Below are 9,170 nucleotides of genomic sequence, written 5' to 3'. Positions count from 1 at the left end.
CCCACTTTCTCCAAGCACCTCCTTGGAGCCAGGCACTATGCTAAGTACTTTCCGTGTGCTATCTTACTCTCACAATATCACTGTGCAGTCATGATCATTTATTTAGTAATTGCTTCCTCTTAGAGAATCAGGCAAGCTAGGGAATTTGCCCCCAAATCACAGAACCAGTAAGTGGTAGAGGTATGACTCGAACCCACATCCGGCTGACTCTAGATTCTCAGGCTCCTAAACACACTGCCTCATGTAATATTTGGTCCTGAAGCAGAGGGAAGAACAGACAAGAGTCCTTAAAGCTGGCGGCGTTTGAATACCCACTTGCTCATTCAACTTCCAGGGAAAATTTGGCTCCTTTGCATACACTTTGAGCCCAAAAGTAGCCCTGGGATTTCCCAGAGAGTGAAGAGGGCCACCATGTGTGGGAAGGAGGAAGTGTGAATTTTCAGGGACCTGAGGGGCTCTCAGAACTGAGGGCATCAAAGCCTGGAGTCCAGAGGTGCTGGGGAGGGTTTCCCAGTGACTTGGAGGTCAATGACTTGGACTGCACTGCTTGTTCCCTAGCAAACCTTCACTGAAGGATATCTGTGCACCTGCACTTTGCCATCAAGAACCCCCGGCTAGCAGGAGAGCCCGACTTGGCCACAGCATTGGCAGGGCTGGGCGACAAGGGTTATGATGGCAACAGGCAAAGAAGGGACTCTGATAGCTTTGAGGAAGGCTCGGAAGAAGGTTAAGGGCCTGCTGTCCCCAAAGGCCACCAAATCTAGTGCAGCATGATGGCAGGTCCGAGGCTGCGAGGTTCAAATCCAGGATCTGCCATATCCGACCTGGGGGATCTCCAGCAAATTTTCTCTGAGCCTCAATTTTGCCATCTGTGAATTAAAACTTATCATATGCATTTTCACTGGAGTGTTATGGCTCTTAAATAAGGTGGTGTTGTAAAACACCAAAATGTATCAGATGCGACTCCTTGCCTGCATGTCCACCTTGCCCCATCATCAAACAGACAGGTGCAGGAACCGCCTTCACCAGGGCCATGGGTGTTGTCGATGTCCATGGCTGGATACTCAGGTTAGGCAGTATCTCTGGGCTGTGTTCTTTTGTCCTAATCACAGAGGGTTTTAGGGAAAAGATTGAGGATAATTTGGGGCCACTCTCATACTTCTACTTAAAGACAAAGCAAAGAAAAACAAACAAAAAATCAAAATCAAAAAACAAAAAACAACCAAAAAAATGGGTCTATTGATGGGGAATTGGGAAGTTAAAAACCAAAAGATGCCATTTAATTCCAAAAGGGAGGCTTTCCAGAGAAGGGTTAAGAACACAGAATTCTGGACCCAGACAATCTAGGTTTGCTTCTTGGCTCCATAACATACAAGATGAATGAACTTGGACACGTTATTTATAATGCCAATAGTCTTGTATGGGGCCTCACATTCCTCGACTGTGGAAAGCTGTTCTTTTTTTTTGTTTTTTCAAGATTTATTTATTCTAGAAGGGGGTAAGGGGCTGGGGGAGAGGAGCGAGAGAATCTCAAGCAGACTCCATGCTGACTGTGGAGCCCAATATGGGGCTCGATCACATGACCCTGAGATCATGACCTGAGATGAAACCAAGAGTCGGACACTTAACCAGCAGAGTCACCTGGGCGCCCCTGGAATAGTGTTCTTAATAGTACTGTCAGAATCTTCCTTCTGGGGAACACATGGAGATAAAATGAGGTAAGGTAGCAAGGAGCTGAGCACACAAGTTGGCATGTAGGAAGCTCTCAATTAATGTAGCTGATTCTGTAAAGCTGCTTGGAAACTGTGACTTAACCTTTGAGGATGGCAGGGTGGATGGGTCCCCTGGGGGGCCATCCAGATGCACGGTTTCACCTGGGGAGCTCCAGGGTGTGTGGAAGTGCTCTGGAGGCCCCTCGTCGGAGTCCAGGGAGGGCAGCCTGCCCCTCCTCCACCTCTACCCCCATCAGTTTCATAGTTTGGGGTTCCCCTTTTTAATTGAATCTAGCTGCCACACATTGTTACATTAATTTCAGGTGTGCAACACAGTAACTCCACATCTATAGGTTTTGCTGAGCCCACCACAAGTGTAGCTCCCATCTGTCACCATGCAGCACTCTTATGGCACCATGACTCTGTTCCCTATGCTGTGCCTTTCATCCCCATGACTGATTCACTCCATACTGGAAGCCTGTATCTCCCACCCATCTTTACAGTTTGGGGTTCTCTTTAAGAGTTATGGATAGAAGTGTAGAAAGGAGAGAAGTTTTGTGGTTTCTAAAAAGTCTGGATCTGTCCCGGTGATTTCCAACTCCTCTCCACCCCATGAGGACCTTTGGACTATCTTTTGCCCATGGATACTTATTATTATTTGCATCCACGGTCCCACAGTGCAAGGTATTCTCAGATCCACATAAACATATTCCAAAAGAATGCATGCTCAGAAACATGGTGTCAGCAAAAGACCCTCAGATACGGATACTCCATAGCACATGTCTTCTTTGAGGCATAAACATGGAAGCGGGTACCCACAGAGAGGTGATCATATACTCAGACACATATATATGTATCTAGACACACGTAAGCACATGACATGCACGCACACACATGTATACACTTTGAAGCCAGTTTGACCAGTTCTGTCCCTGGAAAAAAGAGAACTGAGATTTATAAAAAGAAAAATTACATCGATAATAGGATACAAGTGCATTCTCACTAAATGGGTGAAGAAAGGGGGTTGTGGGGACTGGAATAATACACCCAATGCTGAGAACAGATTTTTCGTAAAACGGATGTATTGATGCATTGCTGCTAACAGAGTAAACTGTTATATTTCTTTTGGAAACATTTTTCCTGTATGTTCCAGTAGTCAGATTCATACCTCCTTTTCCTATAATTCCACTTCTAGGAAGTTAATCTAAAGAAAAACATCACAAGGTGAAAATGTGACTCATAGAAAAGTAGTCAAAAATAGTGTTATTTGGGTGAGAGTGGGAGCCAGACAGATGTCTGTAATTAAATCATGTCCTTTCAGTTTGAGGGAATATTTTTCAGTCGTCACAATGGCAATTATGGAGACCAGGGGGCATCACAGAAAATAGTCCTGATAAAGCCAGTGAAAAAGAATAGCACGGAATTGGGTGTTTGTCTAGGAAGAGCTAAGCAATGCAGAGTGAAAAAGGAACAGTTCTTTGAGGGCGATAGGACCTTATTGATTTGTTTTTTGTGTCTATTTTCATGTTGTTATAAAATGATTTCAATTCTAGAAGCTATCTGTAGTATAAAAGATAAACCCAACCTAAGCCCGCCTGATAAGTGCAGCAGAGATTTAACCCATTTGTGGATAATGGAGGCTTAGCAGCTCGTATGCATGAGGAACCGTATATTCAGACATGTGCATGTGGAAGAACGCCACGTGTACATTTGACTTTGTCTTAAATAACAAGCTACGGACTATCCGTGGTTATTCTTCCAAGTCCTACACTTGAGTATTTAATCTCTATTTAACACCCGGGTCTGACCTTACACTGATCTTCCCAGATATGCAGATCTCTACGCTTGGTGGAAAGAGTGGTCTAGAATCGGTAGGGCCAGAGACCAAGTCCTTGACGCTCCGTGAACTGGCTCTGTAACTTTCCGCCACAGTTGTGAGCATTCCACTGAGAATATACCCTGTTGCGTGCCGTGGGGGATTCTCCTTACCCGTGCTTCTCAAAGTTTAGAAGCACCAGCACCACTTGGGAAAATGTTCCTACAGAGGTCATCGGGCCTCACCCCCAGAGTGGCAGAATTTTCAGTAGGTCTGGGGCGGGGCCCAAGAATCTGCATGTCTACCACGTTCCCGGGTGCTGCCAACGCTGTGGCCCCTGTATGGAGAACCAGCTATAACTGCTTACAGCTATTATCTCGTCGCTCAAAGTAACCTTACTTTAATTATCACTCCTGCTAACTAAGGGGACGGAGAACATGTGTGTCTGGCAGATCATTGAGCGCCCTTTGTTTCATTGGATCTGAGATAGAGTCATGAGATTATCTCCTCTTTCAAGGACTAAAGGACAGAATGGGTATGAAAGGGCCAATCCAGATACTGGTCAAATTTGCTCTGATACATATACCAGCACACACACCCCCACACATACCCACACCTCCCATCCCCCAACACACGCACTCCTCTATTGTGGGGACCGCCTGCCTGCCTGCCTGCCTTCTTCAAATAGGAACGCCCTGCAGGTGTCAAGCCCCTGCCCTTTCTTTTTGAGCCAGCTGAGGTGCAGCCTACCTGCATGGCTCTTACTGTCACCAGGAGTGCTCAGCAAAGAGCATGCATTGCTAGAGACTCCGTAGAGGTACCAGGCTTTGTGGCCTCAGGCTTAGCGTGCGGTTCCCCGCCCCGCCCCCACGGGCTCCCTGGGCAAGCCCGGTGCTGGGAGTGTGCAGACGAGCAAGAGGAAATGCCAGGTGTTTGCTGAGGCCTTGGCAACCTCCCCTTTCTTGTGGGAACCAGAGGGCAGGTTTGATTCATCATGTCCTAGCTGAGCACATCTACCCCAAACTCTGTGATGTGGGGACCACCGGGACTCCGGAGTCAGACGGGCCTGGGTTTGAAATCGGAGCTGCTGCGTGTAGCCGTGGGCCAGCATCACTGTGCCACTCTGTTTCCTCATCTGTAGCCTGGGGGGAAAGAACACTGACCTTCCTTGGGTAACGGTGAGAGTTCAGTGAGCTCGCACGTGGAAGAGCAGAGCCTGGTGCTTGGTGGAATTTTTCCTAGAATTTGGTGGTTTGGCTCAAAAATATATATGGAAGAGTAAAGGGGTAAAAACAGCCAGCACATTTCTGGCTGAAAAGTAAAAAGCAAACAACAAGCAAAGAGACAGAGAGGGGGAGACGTCACTTTTCCAGAGACCATGACTTATTATGAGTTACAAGTCAATGTAGCGTTGACCAGTTGGCCAAAGAAATGAAATAAGACAGCCTAGAAACAGAACCACCTATGTATGAAGCCATCAAATGTGATGTAGTTTGTTTGTTCCGTCAAGGGGGAAAGGAGAGACTGTTCAAAATTAGGCCTGGAAAAATGGCGATCCATATGGAAGAAAGATTAAACCGGATCCTTACATTATACTATATACAGAGATCAAGTCCAGATGCTTAAATGTTTGAAAAAAGTTTAAAAAATTCTTTTTTTTTAAAAAAAGATTTCATTTATTTTTTGACAATGAGAGAGAAAGCACATAAGCAGGGGGAGAGGCAGAGGGCTCAGAGGGAGAAGCAGGCTCCCCACTGAGCAGGGAGCTCCATGTGGGACTCAATCCCAGGACCCTGAGATCATGACCTGAGCCAAAAACAGATGCTTAACCAGCTGAGCCACCCAGGTGCCCCTAAAAAATTCTTAATAGAAAACTGAATAAAAAATATTTTTTAAACTTTGGGGAAGGGAAAGATTTCTTAAATAAGACACAAAAATGTTGACTATAAAAGAAAAGATGGATAAATTTTTCTGTATTAAAACTATGAGTTTTTTCTTTTTTTTTTTTTAAAGATTTATTTATTTGCCAGAGAGCTGGGGGGAGGGGCAGAAGGAGAGGGACTCTTAAGCAGACTCTGTGCTCAGCACAGAGCCCGGCACCGGGCTTGATATCACTACCCTAAGATCACAACCTGAGCCGAAAGCAAGAGTCTGCTGTTTGCACCACCCAGGTGCCCCAAGTTTCTTCTCTCAAAAAGACAGCTCGAAAGTAAGCCACAGATTGGAGAATATGTTGTAATATACATACTAACGAACAATTGGTACAAGAATGTGTCAAGAGCTCCTTTCTATCCTGTGGGAGACTCCATTCTTGTTTAAAATGATTTGGAATATACTCCCTACATCATTGGCTTTGTTTGGGCTCGACCATGTAACTTCTTTGAGCCAATAGAACGTGAGCTGGTAGGACACATGCCATATCTTAGCAGAAGCTTTAAAAGCATTGCAAGTTTCTGCCAGTCCACTTTTTCCTGGACCCTGCCAGGAGCATGACATGTCCTAAGCAGGAGCTGTTTCTTCAGTGTGGGCCCAGGTGTGGGAAGGCAGAGGGCAAGGATCGGACCTGACCTATAGCTCAGAGCAGAGATTCAGTTGACCTGTGGACTTGAGAGCAAAAAAGAAATGCTTCTTGTTATAAGCCACTGATATTTTGGGATTGTTTGTTACTGCAGCAAAAGCTGACCATTACAGAAACTAGTACCTAGAAGTGGGGTACCACACTCACTGAAGGACAAAATGTGTGGTTTTGACTTCAGGGCTGAGCAGCAAGCAGCAAAGAAATTATTATAGGGAACTGGAAGAATGGTAAGCTATGTCAGTTGGTAGCAAAATATTTGGTAAAACATCACATGCGATAATTTGGGAGGCAGGAAACATACAGACTAAATGTACAGCTTTGGAAGAGGTTTTGAGACAGAATGTTGTTTGCGTGAGTTAGTTGCTATTAGTGGCCTCTTCTTATAAGTTTCCTGAAAGAGAAGAACTGGCTTCTTTGCAAGAAGCAGAGCTGAAAGGGAACATAGAAAGTCTAGAAATTCTGGGGCTTCCAGAGTTGGAAGATGCAATCATCTCTCATTTCCAACCTCTTCAGTTGTAAGACATTCTCAAAATCGGACGCAGCTTTGGGAGCAACAGTGAAAACAAAGGCATCATTATGAACACTCAGCCTTGAGGTCAAGACCAAACCAAGGGCATGACTTACAGAAAAGAAACTGGATCTTATAAAGCTTGACAGTGTCAAAGTAGTTGACATTACAGCTAGAGAGAAAAAGAAAGGAATGGTTCAAAGTTTGGCTACTGACACTCCAAAAAGTTTTTGAGAGAGTTGGCTTGCCAAAAATGCTGCTGGCCTAGACTAAATAGCACTGACTTTTCAGAACAATAAAATGACCTTGAGCCCCAGCATTCTACAGGCAGGAAGCAGGCTGATGGTATCGATATGAAAAACACAAATACTCAGAAGAAAAATATCAAAAAACAGGAACAGGCATTTCACAGAAGTGTTTACTTATGGCTGATAGACAAATAAATGTTTAACCTCACTGTTGGTCAAGGATATGCAAATCCAGACAGAAAACAATGTCAGTTAAAAATAATTGGTTAGCAAAAATTGAGAACTTGGATGGTACCAGGTGCTGGAGAGAAAATGGATCTATACCATCTACTCTGCTGGTATTTTCATGCAGCTGCTTTGGAAAATGATTGGAACAATCTCGTAACAGTAAATATTCTAGACCAACAATTCTCCTTTTTTATATATGCTTAATGGAAGTCTTGCATATACAAAAATGTTCAGAGCTGCACTGTTTACGGTGGCAAAAATCTGGAAAAACTCAAATGCCCATCAAGAGGAAGTGGATGAATAAATAGGACTATACCTAACCAATGCAATATCATACAGCAGTTAAAACAAAGGAACTGCTGTGGCACTCAATAACAGGAATGTATCCCAGCAAACAAAATACGACATAGCAAAGAGTAAGTCCCAACTATTATAAGCAGTATACTTTACTACTTTTGTAGTAAAGTACAATTAACCTAAGTAAAACTATATGCAAAAAACAAAAAACTATATGCATCTTAGAAATCCATCTAGATTAAGGGATGCCTGGGTGGCTCAGTCGGTTAAGCATCTGCCTTCAGCTCAGGTCATGATCCCAGGTCCTGGGATTGAGCCTTGCATTGGGCTCCTTGCTCAGCAGGGAGCCTGCTTTTCCCTCTGCCTCTGCCTGCCACTTCCCATGCTTGTGTTCTCTCTCTCTGTCAAATAAATAAATAAAACCTAAAAAAATATAAAAAATCTTAAAAAAAAAAAGAAATCCATCTAGATTAAAACTATAGAAAAGGGAAGGTGAGGGAAGTTGGAACCCACCTACTCTGGGTTGGAGGACTCACGCAGAGTAGGAGAAGGAAGACATGGTAAGAAGGCTATTGACAAGGTGCTAGCTTTTGTTTTGTGTGGTGATTCACGTGGGTTTATGGGGTTATTAAAAACATGTGTTAAAAACAGACTCTTGACTACAGAGAACAAACTAATGGTGACCAGAGGGGAGGTGTGGGTGGGGGGATGGGAGAGATAGGTGAGGGGGATTAAGAGTACACTTACTGCGATGAGTGCTGAGTGATGTATGGAAGTGTTGAATCACTATACTGTACACCCGAAACTAATATAACACTGTATGTTAACTGTATGTAACTGGAATTAAAATAAAATTTAAAAAAAGAATGAAAACTGGAAACAGACAAAAGTCCATCAACAGTAGAATGCACGAATTGTGCCATCATAAGTAGAGTACTAAAGCTGCAGAGAAAATTAGTGAACTGCTATATATATAATATGCATGAGTCTCAAAAACATCTTGTTGAGAAAAAGGAAAGCAAATCATAAAAGAGAACACACTGTGTGATTCCATTTATATAAAGTGCAAAACTGGAAAAGTAAAAATATATATATATATATATACATAAATATATATACATAGTGTTTAAAGATACTTAAGTTGTAAAACGAATAAAGAAAATCAGGAGAATGATATAATTAAAAAACCAGAACAATGGTTACTTCTGGGGTTGGGTGAGAAGCTTGGTCAAGGAAGAGCATAGAGGGCTCATAAGTCTATTAATCAGGATCTAAACATGAAAAAAATGAAACCATTTGAAGAATTTGTATCCCAGAGGGGGGAAAAAAAGAAGTGAAACTTTAAAAAAGATTGTTCTAATTGCTTTCTTAAAATCATAGACTATTAGAGTTAAAAGCATCCTTAGAAGTTGGCTTGTTCTACTCCTTTATTTTCCAGATGAGAAAACGGAGGCCAGAATGGGGGAGTGAGTGACCCAAGTCACCCAATTCCTGAGTGGCTCAGCCCAGCCTGCTCATCCTGTAATCCTCCTATCTCACACACCTTGGCCAAGGCTCCCTCCTTCTTGACTCTCCCTATAGTAAGCTCTCCATTAGTCCCACTCTGCTACACACTCCTGGGTCCATCCCCTGTGACACACCTGGGTCCATCCCCTGTGACACACCTGGTTCCATCCCCTGAGACACACCTGGGTCCATCCACTGAGACACACATGGGTCCATTCACTTAGCACCACCCTCCATCCTTGGAAGCCATCAGCACTTCTTGCCCAGACTTCTGCCA

Source organism: Mirounga angustirostris, unplaced genomic scaffold, assembly GCF_029215605.1.
Source record: "Mirounga angustirostris isolate CCGP_5_RB_7025 unplaced genomic scaffold, mMirAng1.0.hap1 SCAF_17, whole genome shotgun sequence".
In the NCBI taxonomy this organism is placed as follows: Eukaryota; Metazoa; Chordata; class Mammalia; order Carnivora; family Phocidae; genus Mirounga; species Mirounga angustirostris.
This window is presented reverse-complemented; position numbering follows the sequence as displayed.